Here is a 13,814-nt window from a genome sequence, read left to right on the forward strand (position 1 = left end):
GATATAAATTATATCCTCTCTCGCACCCCTCTGAGTCTTCTGATAGGTAGTTATGTTGTGTTTGCCTACCAGCATCATAAAATTTCTGTCTTGAGATAAAGCCAGTTAGCCTACCAGCTTCTGGTGAAGGATTTAGTCACGCATGTTTAGGCGGGAGAGCCGTTAGCTAGCCAGTGATGTTCTATTACTGGTGACGCTTGACGTTCCTCGGCTCGGGTCATCCACTCGGGTAAGCCAGGTCTAGATACCATCTCCTTTAGGATTTGAAAACTTAGAAGAACAAGCCACCAGCAATGAATATCCCTATTAGGCTACGCTTTATTTACATCATGTGCATTGGACTTACCGGGACTCGGCACAGGGGTTGGGCCCGTATAGGACAGGTACCAATTTTTTAGACCAACATGTTCAATTTTCTATGCTACATGTAATATTATTTGGTAGGCTTTACTGAAATGTTGATCGGCTTTAGGATAGATTGATTGAACAGGGAAGAGAGAAAGAGAAAATTTCCTCAAAATTTTCATAAATAACCCATTTTTTTAAATAAAATAAAATAAAATTTTGAAGGGTTCTAATGTGTAAAATCATAATTTTCAAAATAATTTTATTTATTTAGACCGAACTACGCGGGTTTGATTCTCACCGGATGTGAGATACGTAGGCAACCTTCATCAGGTTCAACCCCCCCAAAAAAAAAGTGTCTACGGACTATTATTATTATTTTTCAAATAATAATAATAATAATAATAATATAGTCACTTTTTCAGTTTTATCTCTTTTGACTAGTTTTGTCCTTGCGTCCAGTCCTTTTGTCGAAATAGCCTTGAAACCTTCCTTAGAAATGCGAAATGGTCGTTTTAACAAAAGAGGCCAGTTTTTTTCTGTTCACTTGTTTTTACGAAAAAATAGTCATTTTGAGCCTTTTATTTTTTAATTTCATGATTATTTTACTAATGTAATTAATTTTTTTTTAGTCCCACAGTTTGGCTTTTATTTTTTATTTTTATAGAGTCTAAACCCAACAAATCGGATTTTTTGTGTCAATAATATATTTGATTAAAGTCTAACCTCGTGTCTGGGTAAACAGGTACACCATGAGTGGGGAAAGAGGTAAATCTGAAAAGAGGCCCAGATCAAAAGGGATACCAAATTTTTTGATTATCGATCAGATACCACAGTTGTTGTGGGATTGGTGGAGAGACTTTAAGGAATATGAGCGAAACCAAATAAAGAAGTACTTGGGATATTTGGTTCACATGATGACGATCAAGCCCAGAGGGATGTGATCGAAGCTTTAATTCCGCACTGGGATCCTGAAAATAATGTGTTCCATTTTATCGACTGTGAAATGACTCCGACCTTGGAGGAAATCGCCCATTTTCAGGGGTGGGGCTGCAATCTTCGCCGTCAAAGGCCCGTAGTACCAAAAAATGTGAATGAGGGTAAGTTTTTGAAGCTCCTGAACATAAATTACAGACAATATGAAGGTTTAGGAGGCAAGTAGGTTAAGTTGGGATTTCTGTTTCACTTGTATGGCCTAGAATGCAATTTCGAAAGGAATGTGGGAAAATTGAAATCAAAGGAAAATAAGGAAACATGGAAGGTTCACAGAAGGTTTGCATTTATGGTTGCTTTTTTGGGGCGTGTAGTTTTTTCGGAAAGGGAAGGATGCATTGACCTCCGCTTAGCAGGTGTAGTTGAGGCTCTGACTTCAGAAGGGGATGATTATACTTTGGTCCCTATGATTCTTTCTTGCATTTTTCGTGCTTTAACTAGATGTAAATTGGGCGCGCGAAACTTTGATGGTTGCAACATTTTGCTACAGATATGGTTTTTGGAGCATTTTTATCGTCATCCTACGATCACTGATTTTAGGGAGCTATGGCCCAATCATACTTATGATCACCAGAAAAGAATTAACGAATGTGACTTACCAGAAGGGATAGATGCCTGGAAAGAACTACTTCTTACTCTGTCCGCCAAACGGATCACTTGGAATTACGATTGGTTTTCCTCTAAAGAGGTCATCTGTGAGTCTGCATACCATTCTTATTTGGTACTCATAGGATTGGATGGTGTTCAGCCCTATGCTCCACTTCGGGTAATGCGCCAGTTTGCACGACTACAAGAGGTACCACCAACACGAGATATGAGCAAGTTCTGTTATGATTTTGGTAAAGATCAACCTCATGACGTAAAAGAAATTATAAAAATTTGGTATGCAAGTAAAGTCTCGGAGTTGAATGAGATGGTAGAAGACCGAGATCGTGGAGAGGTGATCCCTGAATATATTACCTGGTTTAATGATCCTTCGTCATTTGGAGATAGGCCTGAGGGGTCGAACAGGAGGAGAAATGATCAAAGAACTATAGAAAGGCTGAAAGAGGAATTGGAGCATGCTCAGATGACCATAGCCAAACAACAAGCCCCGCAGCAAGCTGGAGTCGCTCAGATTCGTTTAAATATTGAGAAACATTATCAACTTGCCTTATGGGTTACGGATAAAGATCTAAAACATGCTAAAAATGAGGCGGCCCGCTTAGAAGAAGAACTGGCAAACACGATTGGTTTAGTCAGAAGAGTTGAGGTGAACAAAAATGCTAAAATACATAAGCTGCAAGAAAACTTGAGTATCATTGAAGAGGATGCACACCAACAACAATTGGAGTTTGATCAGCAGAAAGAGCAGTTTGAAAGAGAAAGGGCCCACTGGATACGCTCAAAGGGTCAGCTTCATGCACAATTAGAAGAAATAATAAGGCAGAAGAGGGGTCATCAGCATGCAGATTTCGAGGCAGAGCGGCGTCAGTGGATGATTGAGAGAGGTGTGCTAAACCGTCGCATTGAAGAATATGAGGGACATGAGGCTCAGATGGGGCACGCCCTCAACACTACCTAGATGTGGTTGCAGAATTATCACGTGAATATGGGGCAAGATAGAGAGCAAGTACTTCGATTGGCAGAAAAAGCAGTATATATTCATGATGCTCATCGCTATCTAAACAATGAGAAAGTTGGTCAACAGGCACGTGCCCTCGTCCCACAGTTGCCAGTGGTGTTTCAAAATTTGTACGAGACTTTGGGGGGAGAATGGAGGCCAAGAGATGCAGATCATTGATGATATCAATTTAAGCAAGAAGACCATTGAAGACTAAAGTTTTAGTGCAATCAATTAGCTTTTAGTTTTATTTTCGTTTGTCGCATTTTAATTTTATATTTGGAGTCTTTTATTCTTATCAATATTTATTTTATTCCAGTCATGTTCATGTCTTTAGAGTCAATAGATTCAGTTTCTATATATTTCCTTTTCTCTCATTGTATATATAAAAAAATTAGTTGAAAATGAATGAAAAATATTTTAGTCTGTTCTATTTTATTTTATTTTTAAAAAAAAATCAAAAAATCAAAATTGTTATTATTTCTCCCCTGAACTACGTAATGGTCTGATTCATGCGGCGTCATGATACGTAGACAATCATCATCGGATGCGATCATAGCCATAATTAATCTAAAAAGAAATGAAAAACAAAAAGAGGAAAGAAAAAAAAAGAGCATTAAATTCAAGAGGAAATAAATCAATAAGCCGGGATGAAGCATGAAGCCTTCCAAGATCATTTTATAAATGAAAATGGTATTAGGTGCATGACATATAATGTGTGGTTAATACCTACAAAATGCCTAACTCTAACACGTTTGTTGTTTGTCATTTTAAAAGATAAAGTTAAACAGAGGTGGTTGGTTTGTGGTTTAAACTGGCAACTCATCCTTACAACACGAGATCAAAAGGAAAAAGTAGAATGGCAAACAACAGTGAGAATGAGTCAGATAATAATGATGTCCATGGACAATTGGTTGAACAAGGTTCAGGACTAGTTGAAGAAGTAAGAGTCTTGAAACAACAATTGGTAGAGATGTACCAAGCCTGGGTGAATGGACATGCACCGCCGCCTTCAGATAATCTTCATAATGTGTCAGTTGCAAATCAAGTGCCCATCTCCATAACAAGTAACCCATTGTACCAACCTGGATTTAGTCCGAGAATTAACCTTCCCACTATCCCCAGTACCTCCATTCCACATCCTCCAACTGCACCCTTCAGAAATGACGCACCTACTGTACCCATTGTCCCTACTTTCACTGTTCCTCAATCGACTCTTGCTCAAAAGTCCAACAATGATCCACAACTGAATGCTCATGATGCCCAACATTACTCTCCAGAACTAGCTTTCAAAATTCCAGATTCATACAAGCATACTCCTCAGAACGTGTTCCCAATCGAGATCGAAAAGCCCGACAAGAATATGGAACAAGAGGAAATGACCAGAAAAATGAAGAGCCTGGAACAAACCATGAGAAACATACAGGGTTTGGGAGGCCACAAGAGTGTTTCGTTTAACGATCTATGCATGTTCCCCCATGTTCATTTGCCACCCGGCTTCAAGACCCCCAAGTTTGACAAGTATGATGGGCATGGTGATCCCGTTGCCCATTTGAAGAGGTATTGTAACCAATTAAGGGGAGCAAGAGGCAAAGAAGAATTACTCATGGCTTATTTTGGGGAAAGTTTGACAAGAATTGCTTCAGAGTGGTTCATAGATCAAGACATATCTCACTGGCATGTTTGGAACGCCATGGCTCAAGATTTTATCCAACAGTTTCAGTACAATATTGATATAGTTCCAGACCGCTCCTCTCTCGTCAACATAAAGAAGAAACCAACAGAAAGCTTCAGAGAATATGCAATCAAGTGGAGAGAGAAGGCTGGTAGGGTCAAACCACCAATGAAAGAGGCAGAAATGATTGGCTATTTTCTCCAAGCTCAGGATCCTGATTACCTCCATTACATGTTGGCCTCCATTGGTAAACCTTTCGCTGAGGCAACTAAGATTTGTAAAATAGTTGAGAATGGCATGAAGTCGGGCAAAATTGTGAGTCAGGCAGCCCTTAAGGCGACCACTCAAGCAATTCAAAGCAGGTCAGGCAGTTTCGGAAATCAAAAAAAAAAAGAGGAAGGATCAATGATGGCATCTGGGTTCGGGGGAGTTCAAAGAGGAATAGTTCCTTCTTAGGTGTAATTCCAACAAGGACAATCCAATTCTCCTCAACATTACTATCCACCTCAGGGTCCCCGGTACTCAGTTCCCCCACAACAATACACAGTGTTTAATGCTCAGGCTTATGCTAGGCCTCCCAAATCACCAGCAATGGCGGGCACCGATTCCACAAGGCTCCCGTCAACTCCGGCCAAATTTTCAGGTGCCATATAATCCTCGTCCCTGACAGGAATATGTAAAAGAACATGAGCCAAAGAAAGAATTCACCCCAATTGGGGAATCGTATACAAGCCTATATCGAAAGTTGATGCAGTTGAAGTTGATTGAACCTATCATGCCGCGTTATGTGAATCCAAATTCAAAAGGTATTGACTCCAATGCAAGATGTGAGTATCACTCTAACACCCAAGGTCATAGTACCGAAAATTGTTGGACATTAAAGAAAGCCATTGAAAATTTGATTGAAGCAAAGGCAATTGTGGTAACAAACAATGAGGATACTCCTAATATCACAAACAATCCGCTCCCAGCTCATGATAATACACATTTTATTGGGATGATTTATGATGATTGGTATTATAAGCAGTCTGGCAAGACAGAGATGGATGTTGGAACCATAGGGAAAGAACCAAAATTGATAGTGAGCCCACCGCAATTGGCACCGTTGATTGTGAAAGGTGTGAGTTCTAGTTTGAACTTGGCAGGTTCTGAAAAAATGATTCTCTATATCCCTAGAAGCACAAAAAAGGTTGAGGTTCAATTGGGTGGGCCAAAACTTTACATCCTTGGGGGCATTCAAAAGATCATTCCGAATAATAGTTTGAGAAATATAACAGAGCCAGTTGTGATCCGACTTGTTGCACAAGTCCCAGTGACAAACACAAAAGCTATTCCTTGGAATTATAACAAGACTGTCATGACATATAGAGGAAAAGATATAGTTGAAGAAACAGATGAAATTGGGGGTTTGACCCTCTCTGGAAGGTACTACTCACCAGAGGAATTGAGAATAGCTAAGCAAGCTAGGGAAAGTCACTTGCCAGTGAAAGAACCCATTCCAGAAAAAAAAGCGGAGGAATTCCTTAAGAAGATGAAAATGCAAGACTACTCAATCATTGACCAACTAAGGAAAACCCCTGCTCAGATATCTTTGTTATCTCTGCTTTTGCACTCGGAAGAGCATCGTCGTGTGTTGATCAAAACTATGAACGAGGCATATGCCTCAGAAAAGACAACAGTGAATCAGCTAGAAAAAATGGCTGAAAGATTCTTTGAAGTAAATAGAATTACTTTCAGCGATGATGATTTGCCTAAGGAAGGGGTTGGGCACAATAGAGCTTTGCATCTTATGGTGAAATGTGAAGGGCACTATGTAAAATGAGTCATGATTGACGGAGGCTCAAGTGTAGATATATGCCCTTTTTCTACTCTACAACAGCTGAACATTGACACTAACAGAATTCGGAGTAGTAATGTCAGCATCAAAGCTTTTGATGGTTCAAGAAGAGACACTATTGGGGAAATCGAACTCATCATGACAATCGGCTCGGTTGATTTTAACATTATCTTTCAAGTGTTGGATATGGAGACTTCCTATAATTTTCTTCTAGGAAGGCCGTGGATCCATATGGCCAGAGCTGTACCATCCACCCTACATCAAATGGTCAAATTCGAGTATGACAGGCAAGAAGTTGTTGTTCATGGGGAGGACGACTCATCCGTCTATAAAGACCTATCCCTTCCATGTATCAAGGCCAAGGAAGGGTGTGAATGCATCATATATCAAGCTTTTGAGGTGATTGAGGTTGACCAAGTAGAAGAAGGAAAACCAATTCTGCATCCTCGTCTTTCAGCCACATCCATGTTGGTAGCGGCGCTGATGTTAAGGAATGGCTATGAACCAGGAAAAAGGATTAGGATCCTCTCTGCAGGGAATTGTGAACCCTATTGCTCCTTTTTCGAAGAAGGATACCTTTGGCTTGGGTTTTAAACCAACATCAGCTGACATAGACAGAGCCAAGGCCCGCAAAAAGAATGGTTGGAATTTGTCCAAACCAATCCCTCACATTGCCTACTCTTTTTTCAAGCCACAATTTGAAGAAGTCCAAAATCCTGCTACCCAGGATGACATTGATGAAGTTTGCCAGGGTCTCAAGGATATGTTCTATGAGATCAATATGGTTCAAGTTGGTGAGGGCCCTAGCCGTGCAACTATTCAGTTGATTGGTCCAGATACCTCGCTCAACAACTGGGAAGCAACTCCTCTTCCCATCAGGAAGGAGTCTTGGTAGTCTGTTTTGTTGCTTTTTCTGTATTTGGATTATTTTAAGGGTTGTAATCTAGATATTTTAGTTTAATTGCTTTGCTTTGATGTTAACCCTTCTATCCTTTCTAATTCAATGAAATGAAGTTCCAATTTTATAGTAAAATTATGTCTTTTCATTTCCCTAATTTTTGTTAATTTCTTACCATTTTCAGTTTCATTAATGCTGGTTTTAAAAATATGACATGCACGCGGAATTCATGACCAAATCTTAAAAGGTTGTCTAATCTCAAAATAATGAATCAAGAAGTTGAGTATGATGAAGATAAGGCTCTTAAGGAAATAAAAAGGGAATTGGATCAATTTAAGAATAAGCCTAAGCCTAACTTAAATGAAACTGAGGCAATTAACCTGGGAAGTCCTGAAGAAACCAGAGAAACAAAAATAAGCATTCATACTGAACAAAAGACTAGAGATGGCATAATTCAAGTTTTGTTCGAGTACAGAGATGTATTTGCTTGGTCGTATGATGACATGCCGGGTTTGAGTGCCGATTTAGTGGTTCATAAGCTTCCCACATACCCTAATTTTCCACCAATCCAACAAAAACAAAGGAAGTTTAAGACAGACATAAGTGATAAGATTAAAGAAGAAATCACGAAGCAACTAAGTGCAAATGTGATCAGGGTTGTCCGATATACTACATGGTTAGCAAATGTTGTGCCAGTTCCAAAGAAGGATGGAAAAATCAGAGTTTGTGTTGACTATAGGGATTTAAACAAAGCAAGTCCAAAGGACAACTTTCCCTTACCAAACATTCATATCCTTGTTGACAATTGTGCTAAACATGAGATCCAATCTTTTGTGGATTGTTATGCCGGGTATCACCAAATTCTGATGGATGAAGAAGATGCAGAAAAGACCGCCTTCACCACTTCATGGGGAACTTATTGTTATAGAGTCATGCCATTTGGTTTGAAGAACGTAGGGGCAACTTACATGAGGGCCATGACTACCATATTCCATGACATGATGCACAAAGAGATTGAAGTGTATGTTGATGATGTGATCATTAATTCCAGAACACAAGCTGACCATGTGCAAGACTTGAAAAAGTTCTTTGAAAGGCTACGAAGGTACAATCTCAAACTCAATCCAGCCAAATGTGCATTTGGAGTTCCTTCTGGGAAGCTTTTGGGTTTTATAGTTAGTCGAAGAGGCATTGAGTTAGATCCCTCCAAGATAAAGACCATTCGAGAGCTTCCTCCCCCGAGGAACAAAACAGAAGTCATGAGTTTACTTGGGAGGTTGAACTACATCAGCAGGTTCATCGCGCAACTTACAACCACATGTGAGCCCATTTTCAAGTTGTTGAAAAAGAACGCCGCTATCAAGTGGACAAATGAGTTCCAAGAAGCTTTTAATAAGATCAAGGAACATTTTTCAAATCCCCCTGTCTTGGTCCCGCCGGAACCTGGTAGGCTTCTGTTTTTATATCTGTCAGTAATGGATAGTTCTTTTGGTTGTGTTCTGGGTCAACATGATTCCATATGCAAAAAGGAACAAGCAATATATTATTTGAGCAAAAAGTTCACCACTTATGAGGCCAAATACACTCTTTTAGAAAGGACATGTTGCGCCTTAACCTGGGTCGCCCAGAAGCTTAGGCATTATCTTTTGGCCTATACAACTTACCTCATATCCCGAATGGATCCCCTAAAGTACATCTTTCAGAAGCCGATGCCAACTGGAAGATTGGCAAAGTGGAAAATGTTGCTCACAGAGTTTGATATTGTTTATGTCACTCGCACTGCCATGAAGGCACAAGCTTTGGCTGATCATCTGGCAGAAAACCCGGTTGATGATGAGTATGAATCTTTGAACACATATTTCCCAGATGAAGAGGTTAATTTAGTTGAAGAAGTAGTCCAAGATGACAGTCAAATTTGGAAACTATACTTTGATGGAGCTGTCAACATCAAAGGCGTAGGGATTGGGGCAATTCTTGTATCACCTACTAGGCAACATTACCCTGCCACGGCGCGACTTCGTTTCTTTTGTACAAATAACACTACAGAATATGAAGCTTGCATCATGGGTTTGAACATGGCAATAAACCTAAATGTGCATGAACTGTTGGTGATGGGAGATTCAGATTTGCTTATTCGGCAGGTTAAAGGTGATTGGGAGACTCGAGACATCAAGCTCATTCCATATAGAAAATGTGTGGAGGATCTTAGCAAAAGGTTCAAGTCCATCGAGTTCAGGTACATTCCTAGGTTTCATAATGAATTAGCTGATGCCTTGGCGACCCTGGCCTCAATGCTTCCATATCCGGGTAATACTCACATTGACCCATTAGAAATTCAAATTCGGGATCAATATGGTTATTGCAATACAATTGAAGCAGAACGAGATGGTGAACCATGGTACCGTGATATTAAATAGTTTCTGAAAACAAGAGAATATCCGGAACATGCTAATAGGAATCAAAAGAGAACTATTAGGCGTCTCTCTAATGGTTTCTTTTTGAGTGGGGAAATCCTATACAAAAGAACTAAAGATTTGAATTTGTTGAGATGTGTGGATGCCAAAGAAGCTGAAATGATTATGAATGAGGTGCATCCGGGAGTTTATGGTCCGCACATGAATGGATATGTTCTAGCAAAGAAAATCCTTCGGGCAGGATATTATTGGCTTACTATGGAGCGAGATTGCTTTCATTTTGTTTGCAAGTGCCACCAGTGTCAGATTCACAGTGACTTGATTCACTCGCCACCTTCAAATTTGTATCCTATGTCGTCTCCTTGGCCTTTTATTGCATGGGGAATGGACGTCATTGGCCCAATCGAGCCAAAAGCTTCAAATGGGCACAGATTCATCTTGGTTGCAATTGATTAGTTCATCAAATGGGTGGAAGCTATTACATTGAAAGCAGTTACCAAGAAAGCAGTAGTAGACTTTGTTCACTCCAACATCATCTGTCGTTTCGATAATCCAAAAACCATTATTACAGATAATGCTGCTAATTTGAATAGTCATATGATGAAGGATGTATGTGAACAATTTAAAATTGAGCATCGCAATTCTAATCCTTGCCGTCCCAAAGCTAATGGAGATGTTGAAGCCGCAAATAAGAACATCAAGAGGATTCTTAGGAAGATGATCTGAGGGTCTAGACAATGGCATGAGAAACTGCCTTTTGCTCCTTTTGGGATGCCGGACAACTGTCCATACATCAGTTGGCGCAACGCCTTACTTATTGGTTTATGGAACTGAAGCGGTCACACCTGCTGAAATTGAGATTCCCTCTCTCCGAATTATTGTTGAAGCAGGGATTGAGGACACTGAATGGGTGAAGTCCCGATTGGAACAGTTGAGTTTGATTGATGAAAAGCGTTTGGCGACAGTTTGTTTTGGTCAGTTATACCAACAAAGAATGGCACGCGCTTACAATAAGAAAGTGCGCCCAAGACAATTCGAGGTAGGACAACTTGTTTTGAAACGTATCTTTCCGCACCAGGAAGAAGCAAAAGGAAAGTTCGCCCCAAATTGGCAAGGTCCTTACCTCGTCAAGAAAGTATTGTCAAAAGGAGCTCTACACTTGGCAGATATAGAAGGAAAGGTGACGGATATATCCGTCAACGCAGATGCGGTCAAGAGATACTATGTCTGACATGGCTCTATTGGGGCATTCTTATATTTAGCATGCTCAAGTTGGGTTGACGAAAGGTTATCATTCTCGCTACCCAAACACTGGTCAATCCTAGTTATCCCTTTGAAGCCTTGTTTATATTTCTTTGTTTTCCCCTCTTTTGGAACCAATGTACTTTAAAAAAAAAGGAAAGAAAACTCAAAAAAAAAATCATCAAAACAAGTTCATGTTAATTGAACTACGTCCGACCTGATTTCGAAAGGATACGTAGGCAGCCTCACTTTGGGGTTTGGTCATACCAAAACAAAAATCTACATTTTTCCAGTATTCAAAGAAACTGGGGCATGATTTTATTTTATTTTCGATGGTTGGTCCATCAAAATGGTTCCAAAAGTTGTAATCAGTTAAATAGTTCTTTTTACCTTTCCCTGCTAAGACCTTCTGATCAACTTTCGAGAATGCTAAGTCAGTATACTACCGGTGATGTCTCAGCCATTGTAAAGAGAGAAAAATAAATGAGAGAGTCTTATTGGTGAAAACCCTCACGGGCACTATAAGGCAATGTTGAGTTGAGAGAAAGGCAAATGAGAGAGGTCAGTTGGTGAAAACCCATAAAGGGCATCATTGACCGATTTAGGTCTTCATATATCCTAGCACAAGCATGGTTAAGACAAAGAACTCAGTTTCAAAGTGAAGTTTATAATAGATTTCGAGAATTAGACGGTTCAAACGGATCGAGCATCCAGTCCAAAGTGCATGTCATGTTCATTGAAGTCAGCATATTCCTCCAGATAAGTCCTTTCTTATTTTTTTTCTTTTCCCCTAAAAGGGACACTTCTTGATTAAGTTGTAATACATGTTAGTTCACTTTCTTGTTTTCTTTTGCATTACTTTCTTGAGTCCCTTTCAGTATAATTTTGTCAAAGCAAAGCAAAGAAAAGGCCGAAAAATTGGTTACAGTTTCCCCGTTATATAAAGGAAAGATTATTGGGCATAAACTATATGGGCAAAGACATAAAGCCATCTGTGATTTTTCCTGGCGAGCAAAAGTCTTGAAGGACTGAAAAATGCTTCAAGGTTCAACAAAAGTTACTCAGTTAAAAGTTGTTTTGGGAGCAAAGTTGTTTGCATCATAAACACAAGTGGTGATAGGCTCAAAATAGTCTGGTTTTGATGTTGAGAAAGAAGATCTCCAGAAAGTAAATACAGAATCTCCCGGTGATTCGTACGACCATCGAAAAAGTCAACTTTTCTAACAAGTGTAATGGACTCGAGGTCAAGTCACCCAAGAAATCAAGGCCACAAACTGACCACCATTTTAAAACTAACGAATCTTTCTTTGTTCAGAACAAGAACATAACAATTTTAGGAAACAGTTCGTGAAAAGACGAACACCACCAAGTGAAGTTCTCAAATACTTGATTTCCTTTCAATATACATGTAATCATGTTATTTTTAGTTTTATTATAGGGAATCAATACCCTATCTTCACCTCAGGGTACTACATCCCCTGGTTGCATTTCTTATTGCTAACATAGGGTACGACATTCCCTAGTAGCATCTCATAGCGCCAAGATCCTCATCTTATCACCAACACAGGGTACTATATCCCCTGCCTGCATTACTTTCTGCCAACATAGGGTACGACATTCCCTAGTAGCATCTCAGAGTGCCACGAGCCTCATTTTTATTTCCAACATAGGGTACGACATTCCCTAATAGCATCTCAGAACACCATGAGCCTCATCTTATTGCCAACACAGGGTACTACATCCCCTGTCTGCATTACTTTCTTCTAACATAGGGTACGACATTCCTTAGTAGCATCCCAGAGTACCAAGAGCCTCATCTTATTGCTAACACAGGGTACTACATCCCATGGTGGCATTTCTTGTTGCAAACATAGGGTACGACATTCCCTAGTAGCATCCCAGAGTGCCACAAGCCTCATCTTATTGCCAACATAGGGTACTACATCCCCTGGTTGCATTTTTTGTTGCAAACATAGGGTACGACATTCCCTAGTAGCATCCCAGAGTGCCAAGAGCCTCACCTTATTGCCAACACAGGGTACTACATCCTCTGGTTGCATTTCTTGTTGCAAACATAGGGTACGACATTCCCTAGTAGCATCCCAGAGTGCCAAGAGCCTCACCTTATTGCCAACACAGGGTATTACATCCCCTGGTTGCATTTCTTGTTGCAAACATAGGGTACGATATTCCCTAGTAGCATCCCAGAGTGCCAAGAGCCTCACCTTATTGCAAACACATGGCACTACATCCCCTGGTTGCATTTTGTTATTGCAAACATAGGGTACGACATTCCCTAGTAGCATCCCAGAGTGCCTCGAGCCTCATCGTATTGCCAACACAGGGTTCTACATCCCTTGGTTGTATTTCTTATTGCAAACATAGGGAACAATATTCCCTAGTAGCATCTCAGAGTGCCACGAGCCTCATCTTACTGCCAACACAGGGTACTACATCCCCTGGTTGCCTTCCATCTTGTTAACATAGGGCACGACCCATTTATTAAAAAAAAGAAGCCCATTTCTCGTTCAATTCTTCATTTTGCAATAGCAAAGATAGTTTATTGTATTTTTAATAACTCACAAAAATTTTCTAGTGCAAACTGGGGCAGAAAATTTTTGTTCGTTTTATTTTTTTGTGATGGCTTGTAGGTTTTTCTGCAAAGCACAGATTGGATGTGTAAAAATTAAGATTCCAACTCTTGCCAAAGAAAGTGGAACGTTTGATCTCAATACCAGCCGCAACTAGCTTTGACATAATGTATGCGGAGACATAGGGTCTTAAGATCTATTTTCTCATCATCTGAT

This window comes from Nicotiana tomentosiformis, chromosome 3 (assembly GCF_000390325.3).
Source record: "Nicotiana tomentosiformis chromosome 3, ASM39032v3, whole genome shotgun sequence".
Lineage (NCBI taxonomy): Eukaryota > Viridiplantae > Streptophyta > Magnoliopsida > Solanales > Solanaceae > Nicotiana > Nicotiana tomentosiformis.